Consider the following 20,001-nt stretch of genomic DNA (forward strand, 5'->3'; position numbering starts at 1 on the left):
AGAGTAACTACCACTATCAAAAATAATATTGCTCATCTGGGAAATATCTAACTAATCTATTCCAGTCTTCATAAACAGGATTGATCCTAACCAGTCTCCCTTGTATTCCCAGTCCCTGTACCCTGGCCTCGTAGGGATCCAACAGTCCCTTATGTTGCCCCTTGTCTATCCAAAGGCTCCAATCAACTATCTCCTGCTCTGCCATCACCAACAACAGAATTTTGCAGCCCAGAAACACTTTTCTTCTTCATCAAGTCCTCTTTATGTCGGTTCCAGTGGATGAAGTCGACTAGACGTTAAGGGGGAAGAGGAAGACTGACTAACTAAAGCACATTAAATTCATCTCCAACTGGTAGTATGAGAAGAGATAATTAGGGCAAAGAGCCTTCCTACTGTCCCTTGAACAAATCACAGTGCCCATTCTCAGGGCTGGGGGAATTCAGGGGTGGCAAGCAAGGCACACAATGTAAGGAGGCATCATTGCCAAGTGCCAATACTACCTGCACGCCTCTGAGAGTGAGTGCATCCTTACATGTTGCGCCCTCCTAGGTGCCTCACTTTACTTATTCTAAAGACCTTGCACCATTCTGCCTGCAAGTCAAAACGGTTAAGATGGTCCCAGTGGACGGGAAGGAAAAACTTTAGCTGCTTTCTGGTCACTGCCTAAGGAGAAGCGACTGGTTCTACCTTCCCTTCTAATTTTCCAATGATTTCTAATTTAGTTTCTGGCTAAAATCTAAGCTCTTGTTTGGTGGCTGACCAACTTTCCTAAACAAAAAAGAAACACTAGTGAGTGAGAAAGCCTCTGGCCCCAGGGCCTCAAAATCTATTAGGTATCAGTTAGCTCTTCCAGGGTTACGGCAATCAGCTGCCTGAGTGCTACAGTCACAAGAGCCCCGTAGGGGACCAGGGTGCCGGCCTGCCCATATCTGCTCCAACATCACCACTCTGTCCACTGACTTTTATACTGGATCAGAGAATAAACCAGTAGCTACCTTACCATCTGAAAAACAGCAACAACAAAAAACAAAAACAGCTTTCTTCTGCTCCCACTTTACCCACTACCTATCCTTCATTTCTTGTCCCTTTTCATTTTCTTACCTCCCACTCTACTGAGCCCGTTCCTGTCAGGCTCTTACCCCCATACTCCACCAAACCCCTTCATCAAGGTCACCAACCACCTTCATGGCACTAAATCTAGAGTCAGTTACCCCCCCTCCTCCCAGTACACTTTCTGCTTTTGGCTGCTAGGACACGGCGCTCTCCTGGTTTTCCTCTGTCTTCACTGGTGTCCCTTCTCAACCTCCTCTTCCCTATGCTTTCCTACTGTCTGAGTGTCCCAAATCTGTCCTTGGTCCTCTACTCTTTCTACCCATATTCACACCCTGGGTGATCTCATTCAACTTACCACAACTTGAAATGCCATACACTTGACAATTCCCACATTCACATTTTTAGCTCACTTCAGCCTCACATCCAGATGCCAACTCAACATTGGCACTTGGACATCCAGTAGGCAACTTGAACTCAACACGCCTCAAAAGGAACTCTTGATCTTACCTCCCTAATCTGTCGCACCCACACTCTTTCATCTCAGTTCAAACCACCCAGAATGCAGCCTTTTAGGTGCTTAGGCCAAAAGGCCTCCAGTTAATCTTGACTCCCCTCTCTCACTACCCAGCATCCAGTCTGTCAGGAAATCCTGCTGGCTCCACCTGTACCCACCCTGCCATACATACTCTCCTCTGAGTTACTCCAATAGCCTCCTGACGAGTCTCACTGCTTCCACCCGTGCTTCCTCCACCTCCAAATCTCCCATTCCCAACACAGAAGTCAGAAAAGAAGAGAAATAAAACAAACAGAGACAGGAACTTAAGTACGTAAATGACAAGACATAATGAAGTACAGTTGACCCTTGAACAGCATGAGTTTGACTGTGTGGGCCCACTTATATGCAGATTTTTTTCAATAAGTACTACAGTACTACACGATCCACGGCTGGTTGAACCTGTGGATGCAGAACTACGGATACAGAGGGCCAACTATGGGACTTCAACATCCTCAAATTTTGGTATCTGAGGCGTGCCTTGGAACCAACCCCCCACGGGTACTGAGGGATGATACTCACACCTATATCCTGACTCCAACAGTTGTAAGTGCAGGTTGCTAACATGTACGTTGATAGGAAACTCGAATACTACAAGGGGCACTGCTGTCTAGGACACAGTTTTTTAAGTCAGGGGACAACTCTTTTTCAAGTTCTGCATTAAGTACGCTTTCCCTTAATTTACATAATAGTTTCATTCCTGGGAAACTAATTGTATTTTAAGACAATGCAAAAGTGCTTTGTGTATGTGTGTAAAAAGTTAAGTCCAGTTGTGGACTTTCACTGGTAAAGCACAGTGGGCCATTCTTAAGTTTTTTGTGTGGGACTGATCTGTGCATGATAGGATGCCTGGCCTGTCTGTCACCCATTCACTAACTGCTGGTAGTACCTCTTCAATCACTGTAGCAACCAGTGATTGAATGTCCTCACAAATGGCATCGCAAATGCCCCAAACACTCTTGGTAGAGGAACCTCTCCTGCTTAGAAACACTACTCTGGAAATAAGTCTACAATCCTATAGCATCTGCTGATTCATGGTTTGATCAAAAGAAGTGTGAGCAACATACTGAAAAGCACCAAGTGCCATCCATCTCGAGGAAGGGATTAAAATTTATTCAAGAATATCCTAATATATCCATCGGTTCTCAGCCCAGATAGTCCCCTTGTCCTAACACGCTGGTGAGCTTGGCTTTCTTGTGAGGTGGCGGTGGGATTATAATGGCTGGCAACTACACATGACACATAACTTGAAACCTTGGGAATTTGCTACTATGTAAATCCATTTTGCAGTATGGGGAAGTACCAGTGTGCAGCGAAGAACACTGGGCTGATTGGGAATCAAATGATCTGGGTTGTAATTCAGGCTCCGCAAACAAAGAGATGTATTTACCTATTTGACCGATCTTTACCTACGGGCTAGGCAGCACTGGGACCACAGAGAAGAACAGAGAATTTTTACCCTAGAGAAAGAAGTCTAGAGGGAGCAGATCAGTCCCCAAATGCGTCTTCCTTTCTTCAGCTTCAAATGTGAATCTTCAAAGTACCTTCCCAGTAAAAAATAAAATTAAGATTTTATGTATATGCTTGCAAGATGCCATGGTGCTTCACAGGGAAAATACGAAATGACGCTGGCATGATGGTGCCAGAACTAAGGTAAAGTCACCCATGTGACATTATTTTGCTTTTCACATGAGGATATAAATATAACATTACTATATGAAATTACTACTTGGTTAATAGTAAAAACCACTATTTATATTTCTGCTTTTTGATTGATATAGTGAAAAGATAGAGAGTATACATTCAAATGATCCTTGAAAGCAAAATGGAATAGAAACAGCAGTTAATACCAGCCTGTTTTCCTGAAAGCATTATTATTTGTTGTATCAAAAAAGTACAATCTTTAATCATTTCATCCGTCACACAATTCCCATTCTGACAAGGCAAAATTTGCAAAGAATCTGCACAGTAAAATTGTCCAGTGGCTGGAGCAGCTAACAGGAGAAAATGTTAAAGTGAAAGGAATATTAAATCAATGGCCTGGAAACAGTATAGCTTTGAATGTTATCTATTCATACCTATTTTTTAAAGTGAGAATATTTTAAAGTAGCAATATCCTTTTGAAGAATAAAGATATGTTAAATATTTGATTTCTTGAGACTATAAAGAAATTATCAAGAATAAAAAGTGTGAATAAATTTTCTCCTTACAGAAATATCTGAAGTTTAGGTTACTCCAAACCATCAATATTTCTACTTATCTTTCAACTAGAACTTTGTTTACTTATAAATAATTTTGATCCTTTCAATTACCATAAAGCCCAGAGCCCCTAAAAGAAAAGCTTGTTTCTATCAAACTAGAATAAGAATCCTGTTTTTTTTTTTAACATCTTTATTGGGGTATAATTGCTTTACAATGGTGTGTTAGTTTCTGCTTTATAACAAAGTGAATCAGTTAAGAATCCTGTTTTTTAAAATTAGCCATCTCCTTCCCATCTATATTCATATTCACACCAAGATGTACTTGTTTATCTCCAAACACATCATGCTCCTTATGTGCCTTTCTAGATTTTGCATATGCTATTTCCCAGGCTATTTTAGAAGGCCTTCTGCTGCCTCCCTAAAGACCTACTCACTTTTAAATACTCAGCTCAAATGATCTCCACAAGCATCTCTCCTTAACCTCTGCAGTTACATTACTTCCCCATGTGCTCCCATAGCACCTCCTTCATTCCACTGGTGTGTAATTTATAACATGACCATAACCATTCACCACCTGTCTGTCTATCCCCCAGTAGACTGTAAGCCAAAAGACTGGGCAGTACCATGTCTAAAAGAATTGCTAATGAAATGAACAGCTATGGAAAATTATGGTGAAAGGCTCTTATCCTTCTGCAAAAGATCCAAACCTTAAGGTCTACTACTTCCTCCAGATTTGTGTTATTTATTTATTTTGCATATTGATTATTTATTTATTTGGCTGCGTTGGTCTTAGTTGTGGCACACGGGATCTTTTGCTGCAGCTCCTGGGCTTCTCTCTAGTTGTGGTGGGCGGGCTCCAGTGCGCTCCGGCTCAGTAGTTGCGGCATGAGGGCTTAGTTGCCCCATGGCATGTGGGATCTTAGCTCCCCAATGAGGGATCGAACCCTAGTCCCCTGCATTGGAAGGCGGATTCTTAACCACTGACCACCAGGAAAGTCCCCAGATTTGTGTTATTTATAAATTAGTATAAGAAAATCAAATTTGGTATGTATATTATGTATATTATCAATTTTCAAGGTTGAGCTAACAGATTTTTTCCCAAGGGAAGAAATACATCTCTACAATTGATGTCCAAAACAAGTGCTTTTGATTCACACAACGTCTATTAAATGAATATGAACATTCATACTTAACAGATATTTACCAAAAAAAAAATTCCCCTATTTAGATTATGATTCATCCAAAAAATAGGAAGCACAAAAGAAAAAAAAAGCATACCACAGAGAGCTTATAGGGAAAGTAGGTGTGGTTACTGAACGCAATTCATGCCTTTCAATGTCAAAAAGTGCTTAATTGAACAATATAGACTAAACCTCCACTGTAAACTGTGGAACCATGTGTGCAGTTAGTTATGATTGCCACCTACAATGTCCGGTCAAAAGAAACAGAAAGGAAGTATGAGAGGTAAGTGCATACGCAGCAGAAACATCTATACACAAAACTTATCCATCAGTGCCACTAAGGTAATTTGCACAGATGGCGAGGGGATTTAACAGGTATCCAATTTCCAGACGTATACTCCATGCTTTATGAGATCACAATTTCATTTCATCTTTATAGCCACCCTGTGAGATAGCTATTGTTAACCTCAATTTAATGATTTAATGATTTCTGATAAGCTCAGAAAGAAAAATGTGACCTCACTTGTCCCATGTCCCCCGTCTCACTCAATGGACAATGGCCTGAGTCCTCTGAGCCTGCACCACAAATCAGGCACTAGGGATACAAGTATACCCAGGGCGACCACTCATCCGGGTCTGCCTGGAACAGCAATGGTTTACATTGTTATCACAGCATAATTACCAACAGTACCATGTTTCACTCTCCAAAGTGTCTGGTTTGAACAATTATATAGTCTCCTTAAGTATAAAAGAGTGAAAGTCTACTTACATAAAAATATATCTAGCCTGTGTCTGAAACAAGACTGAAGCATTTGGGGAAAATGACACTATTTTAATAAAAATGATGACAGCTATCATTCATTGAATTTTTTATATACAAAATCCTTTACACATATAATTTATTCTTACCCAACATTCAAGTGAGAAAACTGCATTTTAGAGAATTCAAGGCCACACAGTTAACAATGGGTTAAGCTGATTGGTACCCAGATTGATGAATACTCATGATATGTGGCAATTTCTGAAACTACAGACACACACAGCTCTTTGGGACATCCTGGAAGGAAGGGATAAGGATGAAGTGAGGGGCCAGGAAGGCTACCAAGGGTGTCTTTCTTGCAAAGTGAGTCTCTTTCCTCTAACTCCTTGGTCTTTAGTGGAACCACTAAGTGGGGTTGTGTGCGCGTGTTTGAAATAGAAATCACTTTTAAACGAAGCAGGTTTAACACTGGGCAAAAGTGAAGACCATACACAGAGGCAAGTCAGACAGATGAAGGGATGCTCACTTGACACAGGACTCTAGACTGAGCAAGATCACGGGGAGATTTTCATAAGTTTTGAAACTGGAGGTTCAGGATAAGTTTCCCTAAATTTCTAAGAAGCAAGTACACCCCAGCTGAAATGTAAAAGAGAAGAAGAGTGAAAGAGACGGAGTGTATAAGTTCAGCTGTTGATATAACATGGTATTACTTGGCAGTAAAAACTTTGTTTTTCCCATCTGATGTGAACCTTTTTTACTTGGTGAGACTATATGTTCCTTAAAAGCAGAAACCATGAACTCCATCCTCTTCTGTAACTTTCACAAAATCCACTTTAGATAACTGCCTTTGCAAAATTAGAAAGAGGGTTATAACATTATTACTAACTTAGTAGATCTTAAAAACAAAAAATGATTTTGTATATTCTCCCTGTTGCATTCAGGTAGGTGTAGGCACTGCCTCAATTTACTGGGATAGAAACCAGGTCATAGAGAATGACTCTACTAAAACGATAGTCACCGGTGCAATCAGGAGGAGATGTGATCACAGTCTCACGTAATTACATACTAAACTCATTTTTACAAACTCAGACACATGGAAGAATGCAAACCAGCAATAAATATTCACTGAACTCTGACTAATTCAACGTGTAATCTGATAATCATATCTGCCTTTAAGATTATTCTGACAATTAAAGGAGTCAACCTGCAAAGAATCCTGTGTAACACACACACACACACACACACACACACACACACACACACGGCTACAAATTTAAAAAAAACATAAATACATGTTCTTTGTACACGAAGATACCCAAGAAACTGTTAACAATGGTTACCTTTGATTAATGAAAGGTAAACAAATCCATTAGCATTACTGAAAAAAACAAGGTCACCATTAAGAGCCATATTCAGGAAAAACAGCACAAGTAAATTAAACAAAATAATACTTAAGACTTGAGAGGCACAGTATCTCTGTGAAAGAGGAGACGGGATAGAAGGGAGACTGGTTATTTCCTAAAAATTCCTTAAATTTCCTGCTCAGATATAATCATTGTAAACAAAACAGTGGAGTCAATGGGGAAGTGGAGCAGAGATAAATAATAAATCAAAATATCTGGAATTAAAATAAATGTCCTAGTTCTCTCATTTAATCTATAAAGACTTTAACTTTGATTCAATGTCATTGGCAATCAATATTTGAACATTTAAGCTGCTGTGACACTTGATATAATAGGCACAGGGAAAGGGCTAAGATTTAAACGTAGGGACACACTGCTCTTTATCATTCCCAGGGATGCTGGACCCCACTCTTCCAGGGAACACGATCCCAGATACACAGGTATATACCACAGTCTAATATGAATGGTAGCCTGGAAATGCAGTCTGTTCAACCCTGCCCAGAGACTGATGATCTTGATTCATTACTTGACTCTGTGTATAGTCCATCTCAATAAATATATCTTTATGGTAATTTTTTTTCAATAAGGCATATGATGAAATCTTAGACATTTGGTCAATCTTAGATTAAAAAAATCTTTCAAATTTCTGAATACAAACACATTTGTTTTAGAGAATCTGTAATAATAATGTAATATTAATAATAATTATTATTTTCCTATAATTCTACCACTTGGAGATAATCATCAACACTTTTGTATATTACCTCCTTGTTTATTTTCTGCATAAATACAGTTAAAAAATACAAGATTATAATTTATATTACGTCCTTATGCTGTCACTTTTTAGATTACTATCATTTTTCCATTCATTAAATAGTAAAAAATAAAACTATCTACAGATAAAGAAGTAGGTAGACAGACAGATTCCATTATTGGCTACAGAGTACTAGTCTACCTTGTAGGTGCATTATATGAGCATTTTGATCTTTCTTACTTCTCCCACTGCCAACATTACGAATTACATGTGTCTGTTACATTTTATTGTAAAATTAAAAATTACATTTTATTATGTTACTGTTTACAGGTCACTCATATATATGTCATGTTTTTTTAATCTTTAATAATGTGATATACTAAATATATTAAAATTAAACAAATCTTTAGATCTACATCTGTTTGTATTCTTTTTTTTTTTTTTTTTTTCCTGCAGTACGCTGGCCTCTCACTGTTGTGGCCTCCCCCGTTGCGGAGCACAGGCTCCGGACGCGCAGGCTCAGCAGCCATGGCTCACGGGCCCAGCCGCTCCGCGGCATGTGGGATCTTCCTGGACCGGGGCACGAAACCGTGTCCCCTGCATCGGCAGGCGGACTCTCAACCACTGCGCCACCAGGGAAGCCCCATGTTTGTATTCTTTCTTAAACTAGTAGGAACTACTAACTAATTTTTATTTTTATTTTATACTGCAGTATAGTTGATTAGCAATGTTGTGTTAGTAGCAGGTGTACAGTGAAGTGATTCAGTTATACATATACATGTATCTGTTCTTTTTCAAATTCTTTTCCCATTTAGGTTATTACAGAATATTGAGCAGAGGTCCCTGTACTATACAGCAGGTCCTTGTTGGTTACCTATTTTAAATGTAGCAGTGTATACATGTCAATCCCAGACTCCAAAGAAGACATACAGATGGCCAAGAGGCGCAAGAAAAGATGCTCAACAACGCGAATTATTAGGGAAATGCAAATCAAAACTACAGTGAGATATCACTTCACACGAGTCAGAATGGCCATCATCAAAAAGTCTACAAACAGTAAATGCTGGAGAGGGTGTGGAGAAAAGGGAACCCTCCTACACTGTTGGTGGGAATGTAAATTTGTACAACCACTATGGAGAACTGTATGGAGGTTCCTTAAAAAACTAAAAACAGAGCTACAAACTAATTTTTTAAATTGGGTGTTGATTATTTTCTTACTGATCTTAAGTAGTTCTTTACATATGGGTATTAACTTTAGTTATATATATGATAATATATATATACATTATATAGAATACTTTTTGTGATTTGACATATGCAAATTTCAATTATTTTATTTTTAATGTAATTACATATATGAATCATTCCTTTTTAAATCTTTGCATCTGTATTTTAGTTTAACTTTCCCTAAACCCAAAATCAGATATTTATGAACATTCTCTTCTAGTATATTTATTACATTTTTATATTTATAATTTTTAATCAATAAAACATTCTTCTCGGCTTTCTATTCTGTTTCAAGTATTTGTCTACTTTATCAACATCATATTATTATTATTTTTTACAGTTGGAGAATATAGCCAATATTTTATAATAGCTTTAAATGGAGTATAATCTATAAAAAAAAATGAATCACTATACTGCACATCTGAAACTAACATAATATTCTAAATCAACTATACTTCAATAAAAAAATTCTGTCTTTGACTTCTGATAACTTGACTATAATGCATCTTTCTGTGGATTTCTTTGGGATTATTTTATTTGGGATCCTTTTTCTGTGTGAATTTTTGAATTTTATTTATTTTTTTATACAGCAGGTTCTTATTAGTTATCCATTTTATACATTAGTGTATATGTGTCAATCCCAATCTCCCATTTTAATTACTATCTTTATATAAATATGTTTTGGCTCTTATCTTATAAATACGAAATTCAGAATCACTGACCTGTGAAAATTTCCTGCTGAGAAATTTTGATTATATTAAACTTACAAATCAATATAAAGAGATCAAAAATAATTAATGAATTGTCTTCCATACTGAGTCTCTGCACCCTGAGAGAAAAGTTTAATGGTTTTCTTCCTAAATACCATTCGCATTTCTCACGAAGTTTAATCCTCAGCATACTTTTTGTTGCTACTATGAATGGGCTCCTTTTTTCTCACATTTTGGAACTAGTTATTATTACTATATACATCATGATAGTTCCATTATTTACAATGGAACTTTACTACATTCTATTATTTTTAGTTCAGTGTCTTTGTGATTTTTTTCATTATCTACAAAGAATTTTATCCTCCTTTCCAATAGTTCTTTCTCTTACTCCTTTTTCTTTTCTTAATACACTAACTAGATATTTCAAAGCTACGTTAGATTGTAATGATGACAGCTGGTATGTTGCTAACTCTAACAGGAGATAAAATTTTTGTGTTTCACCATTATTAGTATTTAGGCTATTAATAGCTGGATCCCGATTTTGTTTATAAAATTATAGATACTTCCTACAAAATAGAAAGAGTAAATATCTCGAAACTGTGAGATAATGGGTGATTTTATTTTCCTTCACATTTTCACAGTTATCTAGGATTTCTAAATCTACCTTTCTATATTTTAGAATTCAAATTTTATTCATTTATGCTTTTAAAAACATCATCCATTTGATTAAGTTTCTCAAACATATGTGGAAAAGATCTACAAAAGTATTATTAGTTTTCAATTACAGATAACTATAGTTAGATCCCATAACTGCTAATTTTGTATATATTTGTAAAATCAGACTAGCCACAAACACTTCCAATTTATTTTCCAAGTTTCCTAAAATGAATGGACAGACACATCCTTAACTCACTATTTCTCTTAATGTTCCTTGCTTCAGGAGAACATTTTTAACTCCAAATAATCTTGGTTAGCAATCAGTATCTTGCAGAAGGCAAGAGAGAAGCAAACCCTAAAAAGTTTTCTCTTTAGAAATAACATTGTACTGTTCCTTGTAAAAGACAGCAAATCTAAAGATAATGTCTGGATACAAATTTCTCAAAGTATATTCTGCTAACAAAAAAGATACTTCATCCTTTTTATTAAAATACGTTCATGCTTATTAAGACTATAGTACGAGATGCCATAAAATAAAATATTAACAATTTGATATTAGGAAATTCATAACATTCCCAGATCAGAGTTCCATGAAAACCAGATTCTAATACTGTTAATATTAAGACTGGCATGTTAATAAATGTTTGTGGCAATCTCTTCAAGTCTTCATCAAATCCTGTTTCTTTCATATTTCGTTAAGTAACCACTATACTGAACCTGTGTTACCATCTGAAATAGTTTGAGATACATTATCAGAAAAATATATCAACTTCCAATATAAGCAGCTAAATTTTTCATTTTTACTCTACCAGGGAAGTTTCATAGCGCTAAAAAATGCAAACTGCTACCCATTTTCTAAAAACAGAAATGAAATAATTAGGTCACAATAGATGGCTTCTTTCTTAGAGAGAAAAAAAAAAGATGATGATGAATGCAACTGGAATGTTTATTGTCACTGAAATTCTTCAGGCCTGGATTCCAAGTACATGTCTTGATGCAGGTTACTATGACAACTTAAATTACAGAAAATATCCCCCCTTCTATCAAGTTGTTTTCTCCACAAGGCCATTTCAAGCCTCCTAAAATCTGTATGCATGGATTACTTATAACAACAAAAAACATCTCTTCACAAGTTTTATTCAGAAATGCCCCCATCTAAACCCTTAAAACCAAGAACAAGCGTATAAAAATAAATTCCATTAAATCTACACGGGACAGAAAACCTAACCTGAAAATACACGTACAAAGCTTAAAATATAAAATGTTGAGAGTACTCTGAAACTACTCCCCATTATCAGAAGCACAGGGTGTATTACCACCATATGCTTCATTACAGAAACTATGGGAAATCACTTGCAAGGCAGTTGTTAAAGAAGATTATAGAACTAAGCCTTGTTTACCATTATTTTCCCCTCACTAATGCTTTTTCCAGGAAAGTACCAGAAAAGGAGGGTGGGAGAATATTGCAGTCCTATTTAGAACAGAAAGAGAAACAAATAAGCAATCTGTAAAATCTAAACTTGTTTTACCTAATCTGTCTTTTACACAAAACATGGGCTTTATGGTTTGCTCTCACACAGCTTCAATTTTATAAACCTAACAAAAATGCCTTGTGCTAACAGTGTGAATTATTCTCTATCCTCATTCTCTAAGAGAAGAATGGCTTGGGAATAATTGCATCACTATGGAGAAATGTGATTTAGTATAGATATTCTGATTTTAAGACAGTAAAAATTTAAAGTAGCTCCTTAAAAAAAAAAAAGGTAGTTTTACAATGTAGCAATACTAAGAATTTTCAATGCTGGTTTTGCTGCTCATCAAAGTTAACATAACTAAAAATTAAATGCTTCCTTTTGAAAGGCTTAGGGAACTCATAGACCCTGTTGGTATGAGTAAACTGGCTCAGTATCCAGAATAGGCAAAAAAGTTTTGTAAGTTCAAACAAAGCTTTATTTAAAAAAGAAAAACAGAGCAGTATGCTAAATGCTAAAGGAGTCTCTTTGCTGTTGAAGTCAAGAATCAGACTGTTACCGAGCATTTGAGAATAGCAAAAAATGAAAACTCCTCAGCAGTAAACTCCAAGCAACTCATATACCTCTCTCCTACCTGTATTAGTAAATAAGTACTAGTGTTCCAAGAGAAACAAAATAACTGAAGTGTTCAAAGCTAAAACTAAAATTTCAGTGACTATCCAATCACGGAGGAGAACTTTGGTCAATGGAGCTACAGAATACATTTTTTCCTTATGCTTTTCTTCTTTTGACTGTATTACAAATAGCAGGGCTCAACTAGGATTTTTCAGCTCTCACATGGATGTAATGAAATCACCTTATTAGAATCAGACTATCTTTTATGCTCAACACTTGGAGACTTTTAGTCATGGTTTTCCCTAATGCCCGAGCAACGTAGCAGAGTCCACAGGAGAACTGAACCAGTGAGGATATGAACTTGTGTTTTTAGGAATCCGCTCCTTCCACAGAGTCTAGCAATTACTAGAAGGCTCTAAGGGGAAATTAATTTATGTGAGACCTTCAAAATTCATCATCTGGGCAAAAATGCAAGCACATAACTTTTGCCAGTGAGGGACTAAGGAATTTATGTGACAGCACACTAGTTGGTGCCCTTAAAGAGTTTATTCACCTGTAAAATGTGAACAGTTTATTCATAAGTCATTCACTTACTACAAACAAGGTCAAATTATTTCCCCTCCTGAGACCAGTAAGTCACTTTAATGTTCAAGAGACAAGAGACTATACACATCAAGCATACAAAAAGCAAGTGGAGAATAAGTTAGTTGTATATTCCCTCCTCAAGGGATTTTGTGCCCCCTTTATTTAATGAAGCCTATTACTGACACTGTTAGAGATGGAAGTTCAAACTACAGGATATATTTCAGACTGACCAAGACCTTCTAACCTTTCACTGTTAGACATACTCCACTGTTTTAAAAGAGGCTGCCGATTTAAAGCGTTCGTAGAACAGTGCTCAGGGAGCCCAAGACTGGTGATACACCAGTTTGCAAAATTTTGCCTCAGACGCCAAATTTGAATCTCGAATTTGTAACATAGTGGCAACTACTGCTAACTACACTTTGTACTTATTTAAATAAAGGGTTTATAAATGATGATTCACCAGTGAACACAATCTCTGAAAGTCTCCCAAGACTTTGAAAAGTTTTCTTAAAAAAGTCACTGTAAGTGATACACTTCTAGGATGTATGCAAGGAGTACAGATTTCCAGACTCACCTTGCCGTGCTGGAGTCCCCAAGTGGGAGCAGTGTGAGGTAGTCTTGAGGAAGGGTAGAGCACCAGACAGGTATTCCAGGAGGAGCTACACAGGCACCTGAAAAGGTACACAGTGTCCTTACAGTCCTGGCTAATTTTTATCTTAGAAATGCTACATCACCCCATTTTAACTTCTAATCAAAGAGCAAAATACACAAGCTTTTAGCTTCAAATGGTTTTTCCAAAACAATTTTTTCTCCCCTCTTGGGCCCTCTCCGCTAGTCATTTGAATTGCAGTACTTGTGGGGTAGATTTGTTTGGTTTGGTTTGAATTAGTATTTTTGTGCCTTTGAAAAAGGAATTTTAGTTGTTTCTTTAAAAGGTTGTTTGATGGGCCCATGGTGTTCTAGGAAAGACTTTGTGCCTTCTTTTTCTCCTGACCAAAGTTCCCTGCAATACCACAATAATTTCTTGAAAGCAGTTTAGCAGTCAGACGTTTGGAAAATTGCCTAAAGCCAGGGCCTAAAAATGAAGTTGAAGTTGAAGAGAACTCAGGTTTTCAGTCTTAAAAAATAAAAACAAAAACATGCCGCATTCTTCCTTGGTGAGTACAACTGACAACCATTGGCTAACCTAAGAAAGAGGGTAACTTGGCACCAGTTCTTTTGACCATTCTATTGCATGATACTGTGAGAATGTGAAACTCTGCCATGACATTAGTTATAAAGAAAGCCAAAGAAAGAAGTCTTGGCCACAAGACAGGAATTGACGCAATTCTTATGTCTGCCACATTCAGACTATGCCCTTAATGCAGATGTTTCTGCATTTATTTATAGAAAGGTTTACTTTAGTAACAAGACCATCCTCCATTAACCATATTTTTTTAATATACCAAGACACTGAACTACTTTTATTATGAATAGGAAACACCACACCCAAAAGTGAACAATCCTTAAGTTCTTAGCTATGAAATAATATGAAATATCAAATTAGAAATAGTGTAAGGGGATTTCCCTGGTGGTGCAGTGGTTAAGACTCCATGCTCCCAATGCAGGGGGCCTGGGTTTGATTCCCGGTCAGGGAACTAGATCCCACATGCATGCCACAACTAAGGAGCCCGCGAGCCACAACTAAGACCCGGCACAACCAAATAAATAAATATTAAAAACAAAAATAGTGTAAGGAGAAAGAACTGGTGGACCCCAAGTGTGATGCAAGCTATCAGAAAATATATACATTGGTTGGATTCTTCTCTCACCATGGTGTGTCAGCTTGGATTTTTCTCCCTCTTTCTTAACTCTATAGTTCTTCCAGGCTACTTTGTAGCAATCTGAGTCTAAAGCATCACCTTCCACTGGAACCCAAAGGTCTAGGAGGAGCTTCAAGCTGTGACAAGACTCCCAATGGATTCATCTGAGGTTAACCCAACCTGGACCCTGGAGCCTCCTCAAATGTCCATTGATGAAAATTCCCAGGCAATTCCAGTTGCCGCTCAACCTATGCCTGAAGTGTTAATAAAGAACCTCTGTAACTTGACGCTCAACCCTAGTATCAAATTGTCATTCATTCTACCAGAATGTCCACCTCAACCAACTGGGTGGTTACTTGGTGAAAACATACCCTATAGGAGAGGGGTGAGGACTGTGTTAACTGATCAGAGAGATAAGATGGAGGGGCTGATCCAATCTAATAAAAAAACGCTATGGCAAAGGAGTTCCTTGGTCTGACTCTCAAAGAGAACCACAGCAGAATGACACTGAGACTCGATCAAGAGAGCAAAGATTTAGATGTAGCTGTCGTTTTTGCCGGTTTCGTAGAGATCCTTCTGAGGATAATTTTTTTAAATTAATTAATTAGTTAATTATTTATTTATTTTTGGCTGCATTGGCTCTTTGTTGATGTGAGTGGGCTTGCTCTAGTTGTGGCAAGCGGGGGCTACTCTTCGTTGCGGTGCGCGGGCTTCTCATTGAGGTGGCTTCTCTTGTTGCGGAGCACGGGCTCTAGGCACGCAGGCTTCAGTAGTTGTGGCACGCGAGCTCAGTAGTTGTGTCTTGTGGGCTTTAGAGCCCAAGCTCAGTAGTTGTGGCACACGGGCTTAGCTGCTCCGTGGCATGTGGGATCTTCCCGGACCAGGGCTCGAACCCGTGTCCCCTGCATTGGCAGGCGGGTTCTTAACCACTGTGCCACCAGGGAAGCCCTCTGAGGATAATTATGAGAATTATTACAACAATAAGTATTACAGTAATTATTATGACAGACACAGAGTTGAAGGAGCCATAAACCTTATTCTTGTACTATTTTTTCACGCTGGTAATTTTAGGATCATTATGAAGCAGCTTGGGAAAGACTGTGTACCAGTATTTTGATATCCTATAAGTTCTGTGATATCTTTTTTTCTTGCATCTCTTTTCTACCTTAATACAGTAACTTATAAGGAATCTATGTAGCTTGCATTTGAATGACTTGAATATACTTTAGTTCCACTTTGTGAAACAAATTAACTTGTGTGGAAGGAAAGTGAAGAAAACGTTGGGTGACTTGGCCACAGCACTGTTAGAACAGCATGTTGAATTGTAACAAAAATTTCTGATGTGCTGTTTTGGAAAAAAAAAAAAAAAAGAAAATATATACATATATACATTTCAAACACAACTGAGGAAGCGGGAAGTCAGTCCAAAGTTTTCCCTTCCAGAGCCGGGTTCTCCCTGCTCAGCTTCTACAGCCCTGGACGGAGACACTGTTTCCAAATCTGGTTACTAGACAAGTACTTCATATAAGTTAATAGTTGTTATAAAAACGCCACTCATTTCCAGATGACTTTTTCCATGGTGTCATAGCTGCAAGTGCAAAAGTGCATTAGTGCATGCTTCCAAGTTTTAAAAGAGACAGAGTAGCAGTCACATTAAAATATTTTTCTAATGAAAATGAACAGGCTTTAAGCCAACTAGATACCATAGAATTCCTGTTTCATCCTCTTCTATTAGATGGGTTAGAGCCATCTGGCTTCAACTAGACCTACCTCCTAAAGAAGCTAGAAGACAGACACATTTGAAGCTGATGCACCTTTGGTAAAAGAGCCTGTCCACGGACCATTATATCACCCAAAAAGTGAGGAAGGGTCAACTCTGCTGGGAGAGAGGACTGGCAGAGGACTGGGTGGCGAATTCAGAGCCATGTGAGAAGAGGCGAAATAGACTAACCACCCTGATTCCCACCTTGGGCCTAGAAGCTATCTGGAATCCAGTTTGGTTGGCAAAGGGATTCTTAATTATCTAATTCAAAATTTCTTTTCCTGTCCATCTTTTTCTTCTTTAAAGCCTCACCACTCTTTTAAGTTTTGTTTTCAAGAAAGTTTTTTGGAAATGGGAAGTGGGCACCTGAAAAGTAGTTTCTAGAATTGACATAATCGTTATCTTCTTTTGTCCATAAAATAACATTATCACTACCAGAGCCAGACATTTAAAGGCCAAGATGATTATGGTGCTTATTCCCTCATATATAATTCAAAATGACACTAACTTACATATATGCTGACATTAAAATCTCTCCTTTTCAGATTTTTATAACTGTAAAATTCTGGATGAGTCGAGGCTCTTTAGGATAGGACGGCATGTGTCCTAGTTCTGCCGGTGGCCTAGGAATGTGGGAAATGCCACACCCGACAGGAAGGACTCAGTCCTCAGGACTCAGCTCTGATAAACCTCTCCTCACCTCTCTAGTCCCCAGTGAGGTCTCAATCGTCTCCCCACCAATTACTGCAACCATCCTAACTATTCAACCCATCGTCCACCCTTTAGCCAGACCACTTTAAAAAAGCAAACAAAAAAAGAACAAATCCTATCATTCTAGTGTTTTTAAAAGCCTCCACCAAAGAAGTTCAAACTTCTTTTGTTTGGCCCGTAACTGCAGTGACAATATTTTCCTCACTGCAAATACAGACGTAAGATCTGGCAACTGTGAGAGTACTCACGGAGGCGGTAAGAAAGCTGCGATTTAAACTGGGGTGCTCTCAGAGAGTGGACAACGCCCCGGTGCTCTACACGAGCCTCTCTGCATCCTCGCAGAGGATGCCGCTAGCTCATTTCCAGACACCCTCCCGAAGCCACCACATGACGTGCCCAGCCTCACCCATGGCTCAGCCTCTCGGCCTCTAGCCCTCCTTCATGCTGGTGTCCCGTGCCGAGGCCCCACCAACTCACCCTCCAAGAGACTACCCAAAAGTCTCCCAGCCCCTGGAACCTTCCCTCATCCAAACTGATCATTCCAGGTGCTCCCAAGTGGCTGGCTAACACTACTCACTGGTACTGCTTCCTAAATCCTCACAGCCTGATGAGGTAGGCAGGCTGTAATAAGGGAAGATCGGGAAAGAAAACTCAATAGAAAGGTTAAAGGTTAAATAACTGGTCCAAGGTCATACAGCTAGTAAGTAGGGGAGCCAGGAGCTGAACTTAGGCAAACGGACTTCAGAGCCCATCTCCACTATGTATCTCTACTGTAATATTTAGCACAGATTATAACAAACTGTTGGCTCTGCTTGAGGGCAGAGACCTTTTGCACTGATATTGCCTAGCACGTCAGAGGTGCTCAGTAAATGTCAACTGAGGGCTTGATGAATTCAGAGGGTTTTACAGAATGGTAACGGGTTGTTGAGAGGTGCTGAGCTTATCATCAGTGAAAGCCCTGCCTAGCTAAACGATTTCTTTTACCTAGATATAATTCTATGACTACATCTCTGAAAAATAGGTATTATATAAGCAATTGAAATGGACCAATAATCAACTTATACCAACATGTGCAATTTGGGAAAAAAGGGATAAAAATTGGAAACCTCTACATTCCAATAATTATATTATTTTTGTTAAAGTTAAAATTAAGGTTATTTAAACATCCACTGGACACTTGTAAATATGTGTAAGGATCAGACATTCTCCTACTTTGGTAGCCAGCCTCCAAGATAATCCCCAAATATCCCTGCCTCCTGGTCTTCATATCCTTGTGTATTCTCCTCCCACATGAGTGGAGTTAACTTGTAGAGCCAGTAGGATATTGTGGAAATGATGTGTGACTTCCAGACTAGGTCATAAAAGACTATGCAGCTTCCATGTTGCTCTCTTTGATCACTTATTCATGTTATACAGACATTCAAGCAGCCCTATGGAGAAATCCACGTGGTAAGGAACAGAGAGGCCTCCTGCCAATAACCAGTTCAAATTTGTCAGGCTTGTGAGCAAACCACCTTGGGAGTGGATCTTCTAGCCCCAGTGAAGACTTCCTGTGGACTACTTACAATACGGGAGGAAATCTGGGCTGCAACCTTATGAAAGATCCTGAGCCAGAGCTGCCCACCTAGGACATTCCTGGATTTCTAATCCAGAGAAACAAGGTGAGATAAAAACTGTTTATTGTTTTTAAGTCCCTAAGTTCAGGGCAGCTTGTTTGCAGCTATAGAAAACTAATATTTCTACTATCACCCACACAGCCTTTATTTAAATTAGTCTATAAGAATGCAAACAGAAGCTGTTGACGTAAATGAACACAATATCAGCTTATTGCAACTCCTATACACTGAGCACAAGCAAAACAGAATGACTAAGAACAACTCAAGAGCAAAGTAAATTCCAGTTTCAAGAGGTGTTGCCTTTTTTTCTTTCTTTTGTTTTTCATCAATAAAGAATGCAGGCCCTTCATTTGCTTGTAGATGTCTCTTAATGGCTGCCGATTAATTGCTGGATATATTCTCTTCCTTCCTCCAAACTAGGCCCACCAGGATGGGTAATCAATGGACAGTAGGGTCATTTTTATTACTGTAGAAACCAGAAAGGAGCTTACTGCTCTGGCTGTTCAAGTCTCACAGGTGATATAAGAAAATGTCTAAAGGCGGAAGCTACTCTCTACTCTCCAAGATGCCAGAAGAGTTCAAAAAGCACACTTCTTTCTTATGGAAAAGAGAAAACCATCTAAATATTCAACTCTAAATACCCAACTGTAAATAAAATGCGATAGCACATTTTCATAAGTATTCACAAAATAAATTAAAACCACAAATACAAAAATTGGAAAGAAGGGTAGGAACATTCAAAGTTTTTTTTTTCTTCTTCGATACGAAAACTCACAGACATCGTACATCTCTGAATATAATTCAGCTCTGCTAAGAGCAACATACGATGGTAATAAGAAAAGTATCTTGGGTTTTACATATTCCATATGTAATGTTAAAACCATAAAATGACTACAGAGACAATGAGGTAGATTTTCTGTGGAAATGAATCCATTATGA

General features: G+C 38.2%; 1 protein-coding gene across 5 annotated transcripts in view; it reads right to left on the reverse strand.

The window, feature by feature from the left end:
• Positions 1 to 20,001, reverse strand: part of RASSF8 (Ras association domain family member 8) — a 129,794-nt gene that overhangs the window by 73,525 nt on the left and 36,268 nt on the right. Inside the window, exon 1 of one of the 5 annotated variants that reach the window (XM_079936814.1) lies at positions 13,746 to 14,730. The exons of 3 other annotated variants lie outside the window; for them this stretch is intronic. The gene's annotated coding sequence lies outside the window, so the exon portion shown is untranslated. Of the gene's footprint in view, positions 1 to 3,065; positions 3,151 to 13,745; positions 14,731 to 20,001 lie in introns of those variants that run through there. One more of the 5 variants, XM_079936815.1, reaches the window with a different exon arrangement.

This window comes from Stenella coeruleoalba (assembly GCF_951394435.1).
Source record: "Stenella coeruleoalba genome assembly, chromosome: 11".
Classification (NCBI taxonomy): Eukaryota; Metazoa; Chordata; class Mammalia; order Artiodactyla; family Delphinidae; genus Stenella; species Stenella coeruleoalba.